The 18,395-nt window shown below is 45.6% G+C and overlaps 1 long non-coding RNA gene across 1 annotated transcript in view; it reads left to right on the plus strand.

Annotated features, from left to right (window-relative positions):
• The first annotated feature begins 10,892 nt into the window (after positions 1-10,892).
• Positions 10,893-18,395, plus strand: part of LOC140119071 (uncharacterized) — a 36,035-nt gene continuing 28,532 nt past the window's right edge. The window contains exon 1 of the long non-coding RNA XR_011853318.1: positions 10,893-10,967. This is a non-coding gene — a long non-coding RNA (uncharacterized lncRNA). The remainder of the gene's footprint in view (positions 10,968-18,395) is intronic.

An 18,395-nucleotide genomic window follows, 5' to 3' on the forward strand; every position in this document is an offset into this window, starting at 1 on the left:
CAAGCTTTGTGGAAATCACACTGAATATCTTTTTGTATGCCTCTGCGATTTTAGAGAAGTTCCTCAAACGGAAACAAATATTTCCCTTTTTTAAGCAAATTATAATGTAAATGTTTAATACAAAGCTGACAAAGCAAAGTTTGTATATAGCGGAAACGTTACATATAGAAAAGCAGCAATTCCCTTAGTATCCTTTACTTCAACATATCAAAATATATTGGGGCACATTTACTAAGGGTCACACAGTAGTATAGTGATTATATTCTTTTACATAGGGGGAAGTATTATAGTAGTTATAATCTTGTACATAGGATGCAGTGTTATAGTAGTTATATTCTTGTACATAGAGGGCAGTATTATAGTAGTTATATTCTTGTACATAGGGGGCAGTATTATAGTAGTTATATTCTTGTACATAGAGGGCAGTATTATAGTAGTTATATTCTTGTACATAGGGGGCAGTATTATAGTAGTTATATTCTTGTACATAGGGGGCAGTATTATAGTAGCTATATTCTTGTACCTAGGGGCAGTATTATAGTAGTTATATTCTTGTACATAGAGGGCAGTATTATAGTAGTTATATTCTTGTACATAGGGGGCAGTATTATATTAGTTATATTCTTGTACATAGAGGGCAGTATTATAGTAGTTATATTCTTGTACATAGGGGGCAGTATTATAGTAGTTATATTCTTGTACATAGGGGGAAGTATTATAGTAGTTATATTCCTGTACATAGGGGGCAGTATTATAGTAGTTATATTCTTGTACATAGGGGGCAGTATTATAGTAGTTATATTCTTGTACATAGGGGGAAGTATTATAGTAGTTATATCCTTGTACATAGGATGCAGTGTTATAGTAGTTATATTCTTGTACATAGGGGGCAGTAGTATAGTAGTTATATTCCTGTACATAGTGGCAGTATTATAGTAGTTATATTCTTGTACATAGAGGGCAGTATTATAGTAGTTATATTCCTGTACATAGGGGGCAGTATTATAGTAGTTATATTCCTGTACAGAGGGGGCAGTATTATAGTACTTATATTCCTGTACATAGGGGCAGTATTATAGTAGTTATTTTCTTGTACATGGTTTGGGGTCATCGCAGCATTAGAAAGGCTGAGAACCACTGCTCTACATTCTGTCTGTATGACAAGGGAGTTTCATTATCCTTATACATGCTGAGCACAAAGAGGTATTTGTCATATAACTAATAAAGATTCTCTACTTTTTAACAAACTTAAAGGGGTTGCTCACTTTAAGCACATTCCAGCAAATAATCTCTGCTTGCTGTCATCCAACAAGAAAACGTCATTCTTTACTTCCTGTAGATAAACACCAGTCCATGGTCATGTGATGTCACACAGGTTTACGGCTTGATATATCATACAATGTAATCAGAGCTGTGTGATACTAGCGAGCTGACCAACTGTGTGACATCAAATGACCATGGACCAGTGTTTATCTACAGGAAGTATAGAATGAAGTTTTCTGTTGGATGACAGCAAGCAGATATTTAAAAAAAGAATGTTAAAAGTTTATACAGAAAGTATAACTTTTATTTGCACAAACACAAACAATATCAATTATTTGCCGAAGTGGGCAACCCCTTTTAGAAATGCAGTCATGAGAATATGAAGGGGAATATGAAAACACCTTTTACAGGATGAGATAAGGAAAACATTGCCTCTTATCTACCTTGTAAGGCAGCCATCAAGGTAGATAAGAGGCAATGTTTTTAAAGCATGACTTTAAAAAAATACTAATGACATGATGCAGAATAAAGGTCAAACAAATATATTTATTCCATAGGAACAGGCGGAAGAGGAGGCTTCAGGTGGAGTGTCAAAGCAGAAGCAGACTTGATTTTAACTAAGTTTAATTAATTGATCATATCATTCTAAGGGGAGGAAATAAACAACTAAGTAAAGGTGTGTGCCCATTATGCAAATGAGCCTGAGTGGCTCTGGGCTCTACTAACAACTATGAAGTCCAAAGCCCCTCAGGTTCATTTGCATAGTTTTTGGGTAAAAACCAGGTCATAAGAAGTTTAAAAAGGAGCAAATCCGTCCAGAGGGGCTAACACCAGTATGTCAGTATGCTTGGTTTACAATAAGGTTAAATAATAATTACATTTCAATTATAATTGCTAGTTATAATGATTTGAGTAATAACCCAGTCCTTCTAACCCTCAACCAGATACAAAATGTAATTTTAAGATTATCATCCAACTACTGCATACATTAGCACAGTGTAACTTAGCGTAACCTGATGTTATGTAATTTCCTAAAAGATAACAATCTTACAATATGGTGTTAAGCTCTAAAGAAGTTGCTCTATTCTGCGCAATGACAAAGCAGGAAAGAAACTTCTTAAATGGGCAAGGTGTTCGAACTGATGTCTGTACACGTATAGACATAAAGGAATCACCTATCCACAAATGTAGTGATTAATGTGTTGTAGTTGAATGTTACTTGAATGGAAATACATATTATACAATAGATGTTAGAAATTAGTAGTGATGTTTTCAGTAGCTGTAATGTCTTAGTTTTCAGGCCTTCCACATGCAGACAGCAACCCATCTATGACATGGCAGTAGTAGGAGTGGCATTAACCCCCTCTACTGTATCTGCACTAGTTTCCTAGTGTTATATGGAGTGATGCATGGTTGTCGGGGTGAATATAATGCTTTAGAAATTTGAGTAAAACAAAGCTTTTATTTGTAACTTTTGATTTTATTGTTAATAAAGTTTCCATCTGTACAGTAATAAGTTATCAATTTGTTTATGACAGAATTATGTCTGGATTTGCACCAAAAATCAGTGTGTGCCACATTTAAAGAGTTTTTGACAGTTTTCAGACATTTACAACTACTGCTGCTACAAAGAAGGCATGGCTTGTGAAAATGGGGAGTGCCAAAAAGTCTGTCCACCATAAATAATGCTAACACGGCAGAATTTTGGCATAGCTTTCTGGCATAAACAGATCCAATTAATAGAAGGTGCAAAGTATGACCATACCTCCCAACTGTCTCAGATTCGTCGGGACAGTCCTGGGAATTTGGGCTCTGTCCCGCTGTCACAGCAGGTGGGAGAATGTCCTGAGTTCCCCCCATCTCCCCTGCATTGTCCCGCAGGATGTCTGCATGAGTCATCTGAGGAGGTAGCTCCGCCCCTCTGCTGGCCCCGCCCCCTGCGAGAGTCAGAGCCCAGGAGAACTAGAAGTGACTGCAATGGGGAAACAAGGTAAGATAAGTTACAGGGTTTTTTGTTTAATACCAGGAGACAAGGGGCCACAATAAAAGGAGGCTGGAGGCCAAGAGGAGGATAGAGTACAGGAGGGCTGGAGGAATGGAGATGGCTTGAGGACAGTAGGAGGAGGCTAGAAGACAGGCAGAGGCCGGGGGATACTAGGAGGATAGAGGACAGTAGGAGGATATTTGACAGGATGAGGATAGGGAATAAGAGGAGACTGGGGGACAGGAGGAGGATATTTGACAGGAGAAGGCTGGGGGACAGGAGGAGGATAGAGGACAGGGGAGGCTGGGGGACAGGAGGAGGTTAGGGGACAAGAGAAGGATAGAGGACAGGAGGAGGATAGAGGATAGGAGGATATAAGACAGGGGAGGCTGGGGGACAGGAGAGGACAGGAGAGGACACATGATGTCTGCACGTTTCATGTGAGGAGGTAGCTCCGCCCTTCGACTGGCGCTGCCCCCTCGCCAGGGGCGTCACTAGGTCAAAAGATCCGGGGCTCTTTTGGCTGGAGCACCGGATCTCCCTGCGCATCCTCCTCTCTCTAATCACGATCTCCACAGATCGTGATGAGAAGGAGTGCAGTCACTGCTTTCCCCAGCAGGAGCTGCAGCCTCTAATACTCTGAAGGACCTGTGATGATGTCATGGTCACATGACATCCCGGGGAAACACACAGTGAACACATAGACCTGCATCATTGAGGTAAGTGGGGCTGTGTGGGGGACATTAGCTACTGGGGGTGGGGCTGTGTGGGGGCACATTACCTACTGGGGGGGCTGTGTGGGGGCACATTAGCTACTGGGGGGGGCGCTGTGTGGGGGCACATTAGCTACTGTGGGTGCTGTGTGGGATACATCACTTACTGGGGGGCTGTGTTGGGGCACATTACCTACTGGGGGGGCTGTGTGGGGGCACATTAGCTACTGGGGTGCCTGTGTGGGGGCACATTAGCTACTGGGGGCTGTGTTGGGGACATTATCTACTGGGGGGGCTGTGTGGGGGACATTACTTACTGGGGGTAGCTGTGTGGGGGCACATTACTTAGTGGGGGTAGCTGTGTGGGGGCACATTACTTACTGGGGTAGCTGTGTGGGGGCACATTACCTACTGGGGGGGCTGTGTGGGGGCACATTACCTACTGGGGGGGGGCTGTGTGGGGGCACATTACTTACTGGGGGTAGCTGTGTGGGGGCACATTACTTACTGGGGGTAGCTGTGTGGGGGCACATTACCTACTGGGGGGGGCTGTGTGGGGGCACATTACTTACTGGGGGGGGCTGTGTGGGGGCACATTACTTACTGGGGGGGCTGTGTTGGGGCACATTACCTACTTGGGGGGGCTGTGTTGGGGCACATTACCTACAGGGGGGCTGTGTGGGGGAACATTACCTACTGGGGGAGCTGTGTGGGGGAACATTACCTACTGGGGGGGCTGTGTGGGAGAACATTACCTACTGGGGGGGCTGTGTGGGGTCACATTACCTACTGGTGGGCTGTGTGGGGGCACATTACCTACTGGGGGGCCTGTGTGGGGGCACATTAGCTACTGGGGGCTGTGTTGGGGACATTACCTACTGGGGGCTGTGTGGGGCGCATTACCTACTGGGAGTAGCTGTGTGGGGGCACAACATTACCTACTGGGAATAGCTGTGTGGGGGCACATTACCAACTGGGAGTAGCTGTGTGGGGGCACATTACCTACTGGTGGTAGCTGTGTGGGGGCACATTACCTACTGGTGGTAGCTGTGTGGGGGCACATTACCTACTGGTGGTAGTTGTGTGGGGGCACATTACCTACTGGGGGTAGCTGTGTGGGGCACATTACTGGGGTAGCTGTGGGGGACATTACTGGGAGGCTGTGGGGAACAATACCGGGGGTTTGTATGGGGGACATTTCGGGGGTGGTTGTATGGCGGACATTACTGGTGGTAGATGTATGGGGGTCATTACTTTGTGGCTGTGTGGGGGACATTACTGGGGGTATCTGTGTGGGGCACGTTACTGGGGGGCTGTGTGGGGGACATTTCTTGGGGCGTGTTCACACATGGCACTAGGACAGGCCTCAGTTTGATCTCATTTGCAGGATAAAACTGTCCAAGATATAGGGACAATGAGGAACAAAAGATGTGGTGATGTCTAATGGAAAAGATGGAGGATGCGTCACCCACAGTCACTGGAGGGAAAAAGTAGGGGTTTCTCCTGTGGTTTCTGTAGCTGTATACACTGTCAGTAAAGTTGTTATTGGCACAGCCAATGTGAGGGGGTTATTTACAGAGGGGCATTACTAAAATTCTGATACACATGCATTGGGGCTCGTGCCCCGGATCTTTTACCACCCTAGCAACGCCCCTACCCCTCGCCCTCCGAGAGTCAGAAGTGACTGCAACAGGAGATCAAGGTAAGGTTAGTTACAGGGATTTTTTGTTTAATACCAGGGGACAGGGGGCCACAATTAGAGTAGGCTGGAGGACAGGAGGAGGATAGATGACAGGAGGAGGACAGAGGACAGGGGAGGCTGGGGGACAGGAGGAGGATGCTGGAGTTGGAGGAGGCTAAAGGACAGGGGGGGGATGCTGGAATTAGAGGAGGCTAGAGGACAAGAGGAGGCTAGAGGACAGGAGGAGGATAGAAGATAGGAGAATGGGGCTGGAGGACAGGAGGATGCTGGAGCAGGCTAGGGGAAAGGAGGGGGAGGCTGGAGGACAGGAGGAGGCTGGGGGACAGGAGGAGAATTCTGGAGGAGGAGGAGTATAGAGGACAGGGGGCCTGTAGGGGGAGGAGGCTGGAGGACAGGAGGAGGATGCTGGAGGAGGAGTAGGCTGTAGTACAGGAGGAAGCTGGGGGACAAAAGGTGGATGCTGGAGTATGAGGAAGCTGTAGTATAGGAAGATGCTGGAGGAGGCTGTAGGACAGGAGGAGGATGCTACAGGAGGAGAAAGCTGTAGGACAGGAGGAGGATAGAGGACAGGGATGGTGGAGGACAAGATGGGGAGGCTGTAGGGCAAGAGGTGGTTAGAGGACAGGGGGGCTGGAGGACAGGAGGAGGCTGGAGGACAGGAGGAGGAAGGTGGCAGACAGGAGGAAGAGGCTGGAGGATAGGAGCCACAGGAGGAGGCTGGAGGACAGGAGGCCACAGGATGAGGAGGCTGGAGGACTGGAAGCTACAGGATGAGGGGTCTGGAGGATAGGGGGCTACTGGAGTAGGCTGGAGGACAAGGGGCCAGGGGAGAAGGCTGGATGACAGGAGGCCACAGAAGGAGGATAGAGGACAGTAGGCCACAGAATGAGGCTGGAGGACAGGAGGCTACAGGAGGAGGCTGGAGGACAGGAGGCTACAGGGGAAGGATGGAGGACAGGGGGCTACAGAAGAAGCCAAGAGGGCAGGATTATGCTGGAGCAGGCTAGAGGAAAAGAGGAGTATTCTGGAGGAGGAGGAGGCTGTAGGACAGGAGGATACTGGAAGAGGCTGTAGGACAGGAGGAGGATGCTGTAGCAGGCTAGTGGAAAGGAGGAGAATGCTTGAGGAGGAGGCTGTAGGACGGGAGGATGCTGGAGGATGCTGGGGGACAGGAGGAGGATGCTGGAGGAGGAGAAGGATAGAGGACCGGGGGGAGGACGAGGATGGGGAACAGGTGTAGGATGCTGAAGGAGGAGCTGTAAGACAGGGGGGCTGGAGGACAGGAGGTGGAGGCTGGAGGACCAGAGGATGGTAGAGGAGGCTGGAGGACAGGAGGAGGATGCTGTAATAGGAGGAGGCTGTAGGACAGGAGGAGGATAGGGGACAGGGGGGCTGAAGGACAGGAGGAGGCTGGAGGACAGGTGAAAGAGGTTGGCGGATAGGGGCCACAGGAAGAGGCTGGAGGACAGGAGGCCACAGGATGAGGAGGCTGGAGGATTGGAAGCTACAGGATGAGGAGGCTGGATGACAGGGGGCTAGTGGAGAAGGCCACAGAATGAGGTTGGAAGACAAGAGGATGCTGGACGAGAGGAGGCTACAGGAGGAGGCTGGAGGACAGGAGGATGCAATAGGAGGCTGGAGGACAGGAGGCTACAGGAAGAGGGTGGATGACAGGGGGCTACAGGAGGTGAATTGAGGACAGGGGGCTACAGGAGGAGGCTGGAGGACAGGAGGATGATAGAGGACAGGGGGCTGGAGGACAGGAGGTAGAGATAGTGGAAGATGTAAGAAAGACACTCCATCTACCCCCACTACAACTGTCAGGGCTTTTTTAGATCAAAACTACTCACTGAGGAGCAAGAGGGCACTGCATCAAACAACCCAGCAAATGTAATCCAGATAGTGAACACATCAACTAGACCTTTGAATACATTGGAAATGTGTCCACCAACCAACCCAGCAAATGCAACTCTAGTAGTAACCTTATCAGCTAGATCTTTGAATACAGTGGAAATGTGTCTTAAGAAAAAGCCTTTCATTCGTACCTACTGGTCATACTGACGTTTTTGAGCTAATAAAGGACCTTTATCTATTTGTTCGGAAGTTCAAATGGCACAAGTTTCACAAGAGGAAGGATCTTCAGATGAGCAAAGAACTCTGTATCTCTGTGTATCTATTATGTAATGTGAGGTTACTATATGGGTTGCAAGGTGAGGCTGGACTTGACGGGAAGGTCCCATTCACTAGTCTAAAACCTAAAAATACACTATTTCCACCATAAGGAGACACTTCCCCTATTGATGTGTTTCTAAACCTTGTGATTGAGGACTTACAAACTTTTCTTTCTCCGCAGATTCCATATAATCTGAATTTCTTGCATTGGGAACATTGCAAGAGGATGATTTGATTACAATCAAATCATCCGACAAGGGGGAGGAAGGAAGTGGTTATGAACACTTCGGATTATAAACTTACGTGTTTGCGTTTACTTAAGGATAAAGAATCTTACTCTGTACTGCCTAATAATCCCCTGCCTATATTCTTTGGAGAACTTAAAGAGGACCTGTCACCCCCACCAAATATGTTTCCCCTACTCTTGTCCCCAGCCCCTTTATATTTATTCAATCTTTATTAAAATTTGTCTGTGTAAACTTAGTTTTAATCGATCTGACCTCTTACCTGAAGGGGACGTGTACGACGATCCGACCTCTTATTTGGTAAGAGGTCGGATCGATTAAAACTAAACTTACAAACACAAATTTTAATAAAAATTGAATAAATATAAAGGGGCTGGGGACAGGATTAGGGGGAACATATTTGGTGGGGGTAGTTTTCGGGGGTGACAGGTCCTCTTTAAACGGATTTTGGACAATGCCAACGACTATGAATTGATCAGTAATAATGAATATAAATTTCTGCTACCCAGACACCCTTTGATGTCTAAATTTTATTCATTACCAAAAATTCATAAGGGTACAAAACCCCTAAATGAAGACCCATTGTTTCAAGGACTGATAGTCTTTTAAAGAATTTTGGTGTCTATCTAGACCGCATTTAAAGGCAGTTTGTAATATCTCTACCTTCGTATACTATAGACACTCTTTATCTATTCAAGAGATTAGATGATGTTACTGTTGGGTCATACTGTTATTTAGCAAGCATTGATGTTGAGGCTTTGTATTCTTCCATCCCCCATCAGTCCAGATTACATGACATTTCAAATTTTTTGCAAATCCGAGGTACGCAATATTGCTCTCATAATGACTTTATCATGTGACTCCTTGAGGTTTCTCTTATTCACAACCGGGCACATTTACTTACCCGTCGCGATCCCCAAGGTGCGTTGTACAACGAGGATTCGGAGCTGCCGTGATTCACTAAGATTGTGCATTCAGCTTCCTGCATGTGTCGCTTCCCCGCTCAGGTCCGCCGGAGTTCACCATCTTCTTCCCGGTGCATGTAAGTGCATGGCTTGCGATACAATTTTGAATGTTAAATCCCACGCTTGGTCTGAATCAGTCGGGTTGTCCGACGGCCAAGCCCCCGATTTGTGTCGCATGAAAGTCGGCGCGATTGTGCCAAAATCTGATTGGCACACCACTTTGCCCTTAAAGGGGCCCCCACCAAATGTAGGCGATTCGAGCGGTCGATTGACAGCCCAATTTGCCCACTGTGGGTCCAGGCTGTAATTACCAGACATGATCATGCCCAGACTTAAGCCTATGGCAGAGCCAGGGAGCAATAAGTTCCCTGCCCTGCCATTTAACGATTAAACTAAGATGGCCACCATCTTGGTACACCTCCGAGGATAACCTCCGAGGGAAGAAGACAAGGACGGCGCGCATCCGGGGAACAGAGGAAGGTGAAGTACAATTTTAATTTTTTTACATTGGACTGTATATAGTTATTATGGCGGGGGGTATATAGTTAGTTATTATAGCAGATGTTGTGTATGTACTTATAATAGGGGAACTGTGTATACTTATTATTATAGTTCGTTATTATAGCAGGTGTTGTGTATATAGTTATAATAGGGGAACTGTATATAGTTAGTTATTATAGGAGGTGTTGTGCATATAGGAGCCCCCACCAACCTTAATCTTTCCCTGTTAAGAGGGGAATACCTCCTCTACCACATATGATTTAAAAAAAAAAAGCCAGGGATTTACGTTGCAGATTCCAAGACAAAGGGTTTTCTGAAAGTGTATTACGCCATGCTTATAATGATGCACTTTCGGCTGATCGTTCCTCATTGTTAAATCCGATCATTGTTGAATCCTCTGTTGTTGAGCCCATCAAGATGGTGGCTAGGCAAACTATTGAGAGAATTTGGGCGATTCTGAATATGGATCCCGATGTTCAGGATGTAATAGGCCACCCCCCCCCCCCCCCCCCCCAGACTACATATAGAAAGGGAAGCTCCATTCTAGATCATCTCATTAGGAGTCATTTTATTACACCCATAATTTTTGCTGCAGTGGCTGTGTGGCTTGCTGCGTGACAAACTTTTACCATACGCTCCCTTATAAATTTTAGGACGTGCGGAGTAATCTATAGAGCAGTATGCAAATGTGGCCTCGAATACATTGGTAAGACCAAACTGTAACTGAGGAGATGGATATGGGTGAATCTAGGCGACATTACCCATAATCGAGATACACCCGTGGCCCGATATTTCAATACATGCCATGGGGCCGTATCGATGACAGATCAGATTTATGGGTATTGATGTGGTTACCCCCAATCCCAGGGCTGGTGATTGGGATCATGCCATCCTTCATTGGGAAGCCAGGTGGATATATAAATGTGACACAGTTGCCTCAATGAAAATTAATTGTTCTCTTGCTTTTTGTAATTGCACTGGTTCTTTCATGACAGGTCATGGATGGTCTTATCATGTCATACACATTTTCTCACATTTTAAAATTTCTGAATTGATCTCCGATTATGTGTGTCCAAAAATACCTATTTAGTCAGGCCATTGTATATTATCTATATTGTGATTCCCTTATATGCACACTTATAGTTGCATATTGAGGTATCGTGTCCTTTATTTAGCAGTACGAGAGTGTTTGGATCGCGATCTGGTGCCTCGGTTAAGTGTCTGTTTGGGTTTGACACATGACCACTGTTATTGTTTCAACCGCGTATGGAGAATACGGCATTTCCATATCACTATAGTTAAGGAGTGTTGTTTGCGCATGGCAAGTGCATGTGATTGGCTGTTTGAGGTAATGTCAACAGTATTCCCACTGGAGCTGAAGTACTGTGTCCTCCGGCTGTACTACAGCCCGCCATTGTTCAGGTGAGCTTAAGTACCTGGCATGGATAGCGGGGAAGTTTATTCCGTCCCCTCCTCTCCTCCCCCCCCTTTTTCTTTTAGGTGTCTGAACGCTTCTGACTGGGGAGTAACCATGCCGGAGTGCTGGTTCCCTCTCTTTTCCCTGAGAAGACGGGTGTGGTTAGAAATGGGATGGGCCGTGCTTGTATGAATCTTTATAGATGAGGCATTGAGCAATGGTTAGTTGCTGCAGTATTGAGACTTCCATTGAGTCCTTTCTTAACATGGGCCCAGCAGCGATGCTCATAACTATCTTTTGTTATGTTTAACTTTCTCCTGATGAAAGGACCATTATGTATGGTCCTGGAAATGCATTAGGAAGCTGATCTAATAGGGTGTACTAAGGCCTCCTGTACTAGGGCGAGCCTAGGACTGTCCTTGTAAGGACGGGAGCATATTTCGGGGTATTAGGATACATGTATGTTAGGGCATACCAGGGGCATTTTTATTCCTGACCTGGACCCACTAATGACATCTGTTGCCTTTCCCCTGCCTCCGTTTATATCTCCCTTTTTTGTCCTACTACGGATGGGTAAGATTTAACCTTTTTTGCACAATATCTTCCATATCTTTGATGCATTAGTCTACCCATCTGTTTAAGAATGGCGTCATGTGGCATTTTGGTTTGTGTTCACAATTTTATTTATTATCATTAAAAGCAACATGCTGGGTACAAAGATTATTTAAAGGTGACATTACATCAAGTACAAAATGGTAAATGGAATACCATATTTCTGAAGTGCCCCTGACTAATTTAGGGTTTTATTTTCATTAAATCTGTTCTCTCATTAAAAAGATATATTAAAAAGATTACTTACAGCACTTTACTGCATAAATGATCCAGTAATGACTTTATTGTAGATTTCATATTGATTAGGCTTGGATCCCTAGGATTTACTTCAGTCTTTTGGTTTCTGTCACCTTTGCACTCCTACAAACTCTACAGTGCTGTCCCTTGGCCCCCGTAATGCCTTCACCTGACTAGTGTCCTGTCTCCCATAGAGCACTGTCTGTTGCTAAGGATTCTCATTAAGCAAGCATGAGAGCCTTTGCCTTGGAGGTATTTCCTTTGTACAGTACCCATTTAATGGAGAAAATGTGATGGACACCTCTTATATAAACATCTTAATTGAATCAATATTCACCGGGCCATTACAATTGCATCTTTTATGGGTCAGTCAAGCGGCTCCCACGTGGAAAGAATTTAAATTTACCTGCATGCATACGTTGCAAAAATACCTGAGTGCAGTTGGCCCCCCCACCTTGTTCAAATCAAACAAAATTGGTGTCAAACGTTTGTGCTACGTTTGTGCTGGTTTGTGCAGAAAATTTTTTCGTTTGGGCCGCTATCGTTTTTAAGCTATTAATGAGAGTTTCCAGAGGTCATCAGAGGTCAACTAGCCCCCCCACATTGTCCAAACCAAACAAAACTGGTGCCTAACAATTCTGCTACGTTTGTGCTGGTTTGTGCTGCTCAAATTTTTGTTTGTGCTGCTTTTGTTTTGAATATATGAACAAAAAATGAAAGGTCAAAAGTTCAAGCAGCCCCCCCACATTAACTAAATCGAACAAAACTGGTGTCAAACGTTAGTGCTATGTTTGTGCTGGTTTGTGCAGCTATCATTTTTAATATATTCATACTTTTTTCCAGAGGTCATCAGAGTTCATTTCTTCCAAAGTACAATGTGTTTGCTAGCTCCCCCTGGTGATCAAACCAGGGAAGTGTCACTAGGTTTGTTTTTTTACCAGTTCAGCCTAAACACCTTTAACCTATGTGAACACCTGAACATACCTTAAAAATGATAGCGGCACAAATGAAAATTTTTGCTGCACAAACCAGCACAAATGTAGCACTAACGTTTGACACCAGTTTGGTTTGATTTGGTTAATGTGGGGGGGCTGCTTGAACTTTTGAACTTTAATTTTTTGTTCATTTATTCAAAACAAAAGCAGCACAAACAAAAATTTGAGCAGCACAAACCAGCACAAACGTAGCAGAATTGTTCGGCACCAGTTTCGTTTGGTTTGGGCAATGTGGGGGGGCTGGTTGACCTCTGATGACCTCTGGAAACTTTCATTAATATTTTAAAAATGATAGCGGCACAAACAAAAATTTCTGCTGCACAAACCAGCACAAACGTTTGACACCAATTTTATTTGATTTGAACAAGGTGGGTGGGCCAACTTCACTCAGGTTGCAAAAATTATTGATGAAGATGATAATGTCTGTTTTTTCACGGCAGATTTGCATCACTCTGGCATCCGTTCTTCACAGATTCTCATAGCTACAGTCTATGAGTGATAAGTGAAAAACAGATATGAGAAGGACATGCTATAATTTTTAACAAATCAGTTACTCAGTCTGTTAAAATATCAGTTGTGAACTTTATTCAATTAAAAGGTATCCGCCCATAGACTAGACTCTGATAGTGTGACAACTAGATGTGGGTATCATAGCCGGAACAAGGCATTTTGATACCTAGGAGGACAATAAAGTTAAATATTATGACAATGCCACCATACCCGGCACCTGGAATCCTGTTGTTACATCCAAACATTTCACATTTATATACACTTAGTCAGGCACCTGGTGTAGTGAACCCACTGGACCACTGCAGACGATGACGTAAGTTGACACCTGGGACCGGAGTATAAGTGGTACCCGGTTTTCACCAGAGCCTGCCACAAAGATGGTTGGACTTGCTGCAGCGTGGTACCAAAAGGTTGTTCCACAGGTGCGGCCAAGGGCGAAGTACAGATTCGTAAAGCAAACGTGGTCGGAGACAGGCAGGACGGGCTGCACGGGATCAGGGACGAAGCAATAGGTCAAGGCAGGGAGCGTAGGTTACAAAGATGCAGCTGCATGAAGAGATGGGTGGTGCTGACAGCACAGTACTGTGCAGAGGAGAATATCCAGCCCTGGCTGTCAGCTCTGCACATTCCACCTGTTCCCCCCCCCCACAGGCAGAGCAGAAGTGGCGCCCTAGGCCATTGCCTACATCTGCATACACCTCTTTCCGGCCCTGGTGGGCATAACCCCACCCACCTGCAGGGTAATTTTGAACAGTCCAAAAGGAAATTTCCAGCATTTATCCGGAAGCCTCAGTTTTCAACTCACGGTACTATAGGAATAAACCATACTTCATTCAACTTGATTCTCGCCTTCACCATCTATTTGTGTATAACTAGGACAGATAACCTCACCCTTTCATGCATTTTTTTCCCTCTGTATTTTATTATAGATAAAAAATTTTCTGCACTCTACATTTATTGCACAATAAAACACATTTACTATTAGTATTGGAACTACTTTGAAATGGGTTATGAGGAAACTATCTGACTAGGCTTTTACCTCTGGGGAAGGAAGTATTAGCATCCACTAATTCTGAGTAAGCGGCATGGGCATCATGCAAAACTGTGTGGATGGGAAATCTAGAAGACAAAAACTTGTATGAATTGGTAGGACTCACACTATATATATGTATGATATCTACACCTGAATTTTTTTGTGCTGCCTTTTCATCATTTATTATTTGGAGGATCCTTTTCTTTGCCCGGACCCATTACGGCTTTGCACATAATCACTATTTGCTTTTTCCTTGGATAATTGCTGTGCTGCTTGGACTTTCCTTTTTCTTATATATATATATTGTAGGGGATCAACTCAAATGGCAACTTCAGTAACAGTCCAGGTAGCTGTTTTATTTCTTTCCAAAACAGTTTAACGAAACAGAATCGCTTGCTTCAGCATATAACAGAAAATACAGTCCATATAAACAGGCTTGACTCACAGTCCTTTGTAGGTTGTGTCTCCATCCAGCAGCATAACCAAACAATGTCACTATTGCTGATCCTTGGCTGTGTAACACCTCCAGCTCTGCATGCAGTATAGCAGAGACTTCCAGACTGCAAACACATCCCCCAGCTCACCTGAGCTTTATCTCTCAGCCAAAACCTGGCCTGGATATGTGGGAGTAGTCACCCACCCTGCTCTTGACTACTCCAATGAAAGCCGGCCCGGATCAACTGCATTAAGCAGCTTTGCTACATTAACAATTGTCAGAAACGTAAGGTTCCTGACCAAACATTAACCGGCTCACTTCACTGAGGCCAGGCACATCGGTGACACATATCTGCCATCAATAATGGCCCCTTGTACCTTCTCACATACCCCCCTCCTCTGACAAAAGCCGGGGGTTTTGGCACCTTTAGCCACCAGACTATGCACCCTTGACAGGGCGTCTGCATTTCCCTGCATTTTTCCTGGCCTGTGCTCCACTGTGAAAGAAAAATCTTGTAGGGCCAGGAACCAGCGGGTGACCCGGGCATTTTTCCCCTTCTTCTCCCGCATCCATCTTAGTGGGGCATGGTCTGACACTAGTTTGAACCTCCTTCCCAATAAATAGTACCTGAGGGAGTCTAGTGCCCACTTTATGGCCAGACATTCTTTCTCAATGATGGCATAATTTTTCTCCGCTGGGGACAGTTTCCTGCTAAGATAAATTACTGGGTGCTCTTCCCCATTGACTATTTGAGACATAACTGCACCCAGACCTACATCAGACGCATCTGTCTGGACCACAAACTCACGGGAGAAGTCAGGAGCTATCAACACTGGTTGACTACACAAGGCTTCCTTTAACTCTTTAAAAGCCCCCTCTGCTTCTGGAGACCACTGCACCATTGCCGACTTTGTACCCTTTGTGAGGTCAGTCAAAGGAACTGCTATCTCTGCAAACCTGGGGACAAATCGCCTGTAGTATCCCACAATTCCTAGAAATGCCCGGACCTGTTTCTTGTTAAGTGGGCGGGGCCAATTCTGAATAGCTTCCACTTTATTCAGTTGGGGTTTAATTTCCCCTCTTCCCACTATGTAACCCAGGTACCTGGTTTCATCCATTCCTAGGGCACATTTATTTGGATTAATCGTAAATCCAGCCCTTCTTAGAGAATTTAGGACAGCCTGAAGCTTAATGAGGTGACTTTCCCAGTCATGACTAAAAATGACAATATCATCCAAGTACGCTGCTGCATACTTCCTGTGAGGACGTAGAACCTGGTCCATGGCTCTCTGGAAAGTGGCAGGGGCCCCCTGCAACCCAAATGGCATTCGAACGTACTGGAAACTCCCCTCAGGTGTGGAAAAAGCTGTTTTTTCCTTAGCCTCTTTAGACAATGGAATCTGCCAATATCCCTTAGTAAGGTCTAGGGTGCTGATGTACCTGGCTGGCCCTAATTGCTCTATTAGCTCATCCACCCTGGGCATGGGGTAAGCATCCACTGTGGATACCTCATTGAGTCTGCGATAGTCATTGCAGAATCTCCACTCACCATTTGGCTTTGGCACTAACACTATGGGGCTGGACCACCCACTTTTGGACCTCTCAATCACTCCCAGTTCTAACATCCTGTGGACTTCTTTGGAGATTACCTCCCTACGGGCCTCAGGGATCCTGTATGGCTTTAAATTTACCCTGACATGAGGCTCTGTGAGGATGTCATGTTCTATCACATTAGTACAACCAGGGCTTTCTGTGAAGAGATCCTTGTTCCTCTGCAACATTTCCCTACAATGTTGTTTTTGGGAAGGGGATAAGGTCTCTGAAATTTTTATGGCTTCGATGGCTGACTCCGATTGAGTCACTAGGCAAGAAGCCTCAGGGGGGTCTCTCTCTTTCCAGGGTTTGATCAGATTGACATGATAGATCTGGAAGGGCTTCCGCTTCCCTGGCTGATGGACCCTATAGTTGACCTCCCCAACCTTTTCCACTATCTCATAGGGCCCCTGCCATTTTGCTAGGAACTTGCTCTCCACAGTAGGGACTAACACCAGTATGCGATCTCCTGGATGGAACTGTCTCACACGAGCAGATCTATTATAGACCCTGGCCTGTGACTCTTGGGCCTGGAGAAGATGCTCCTTTACAATTGGCATCACCCTGGACATCCTTTCCTGCATCTGAGCTACATGCTCAACCACACTCTTATATGGTGTAACCTCACTTTCCCAAGTTTCTTTTGCCACATCTAAGAGACCTCTGGGGTGCCTGCCATAAAGTAATTCAAAGGGTGAAAACCCAGTGGAGGATTGGGGCACTTCTCTAATCGAAAACAAAAGATATGGTAAAAGACAGTCCCAGTCTCGCCCATCCTTCTCTACCACCTTTTTCAGCATGGCTTTCAGGGTCTTATTAAATCGCTCCACGAGACCATCTGTCTGGGGGTGGTACACTGATGTGCGCAACTGGGTGACTTTTAACACCTTACACAGTTCCCTCATCACCTTTGACATGAACGGGGTTCCCTGGTCCGTTAAGATCTCCTTGGGAATCCCTGTACAGGAAAAAACATAGAACAACTCCCTGGCAATATTTCTGGAGGAGGGGTTCCTTAGGGGGACAGCCTCGGGGTAACGTGTTGCATAATCCACAATGACCAGGATGTACTGATGCCCCCGAGCTGACTTCACCAAGGGTCCTACCAGGTCCATTGCTATTCTTTCAAATGGGACCTCAATAATTGGCAAAGGGACCAGAGGGCTGCGGAAATGTGCCACTGGGGATGTGATCTGGCAGATAGGGCAGGATTGACAGTAATCTCTGATTTCCCGGTAACAACCTGGCCAATAGAATCGTTGTAGTACCCTCTCAAGTGTTTTGTCCACCCCTAGGTGACCTCCCAACACATGTGAATGGGCCATATCCATAACCATACGTCTATATGGCCCTGGGACTAGTAGCTGCTCTACTATCTCATCCCTTATTTTAGTCACCCGATATAAAAGGTCCTGATTCAGGGCAAAATGTGGGTACCGGTTGTCTGCCCCAGGTTCTTGAGCAGCCCCATTTAACACTGTAACATTCTCTAGCGCCCCTTTTAAGGTCATGTCCCGGAGTTGGGCTGTGCCAAAATTTTCCCTGGATACATTTAAGTCAGGGACAGCTGCCTCCTCTGAAGTTGAATCTTCCTCATTCTCCCCTATTAGGACATTCAGAGGAAACCCTGGTGTTTCCTCAGGATTTCCATCAACAGAGCTGACTGGGTTCTCTGGGGAACTTTGCAAAGCTGCCTTGGCCCACAGGTCCCAGAACAGAGGGCAATCACGTCCAACAATTACCTCATACATCAGTTGTTTAACAACCCCCACATTGTGCAACACAGTACCCTGGTCTGTCCCAAGCATAACCTGAGCCACTGGGTAAACCTTGGTGTCCCCATGGATGCATGTGACACCCAGAGTTTTCCCAGGGGCCATAATGTGAGGGAGAGTGGCCGAGATGAGAGTGACCAAACTCCATGAGTCCAACAGTCCTGAAACAAGAGTCCCATTAACCATCAGGGTACACATCTGTGGTCCCTCCCCCTTGGCTGGTATGGCACTGCATGCAGGCT

The sequence above is a fragment of the Engystomops pustulosus genome, chromosome 2, assembly GCF_040894005.1.
Source record: "Engystomops pustulosus chromosome 2, aEngPut4.maternal, whole genome shotgun sequence".
Lineage (NCBI taxonomy): Eukaryota > Metazoa > Chordata > Amphibia > Anura > Leptodactylidae > Engystomops > Engystomops pustulosus.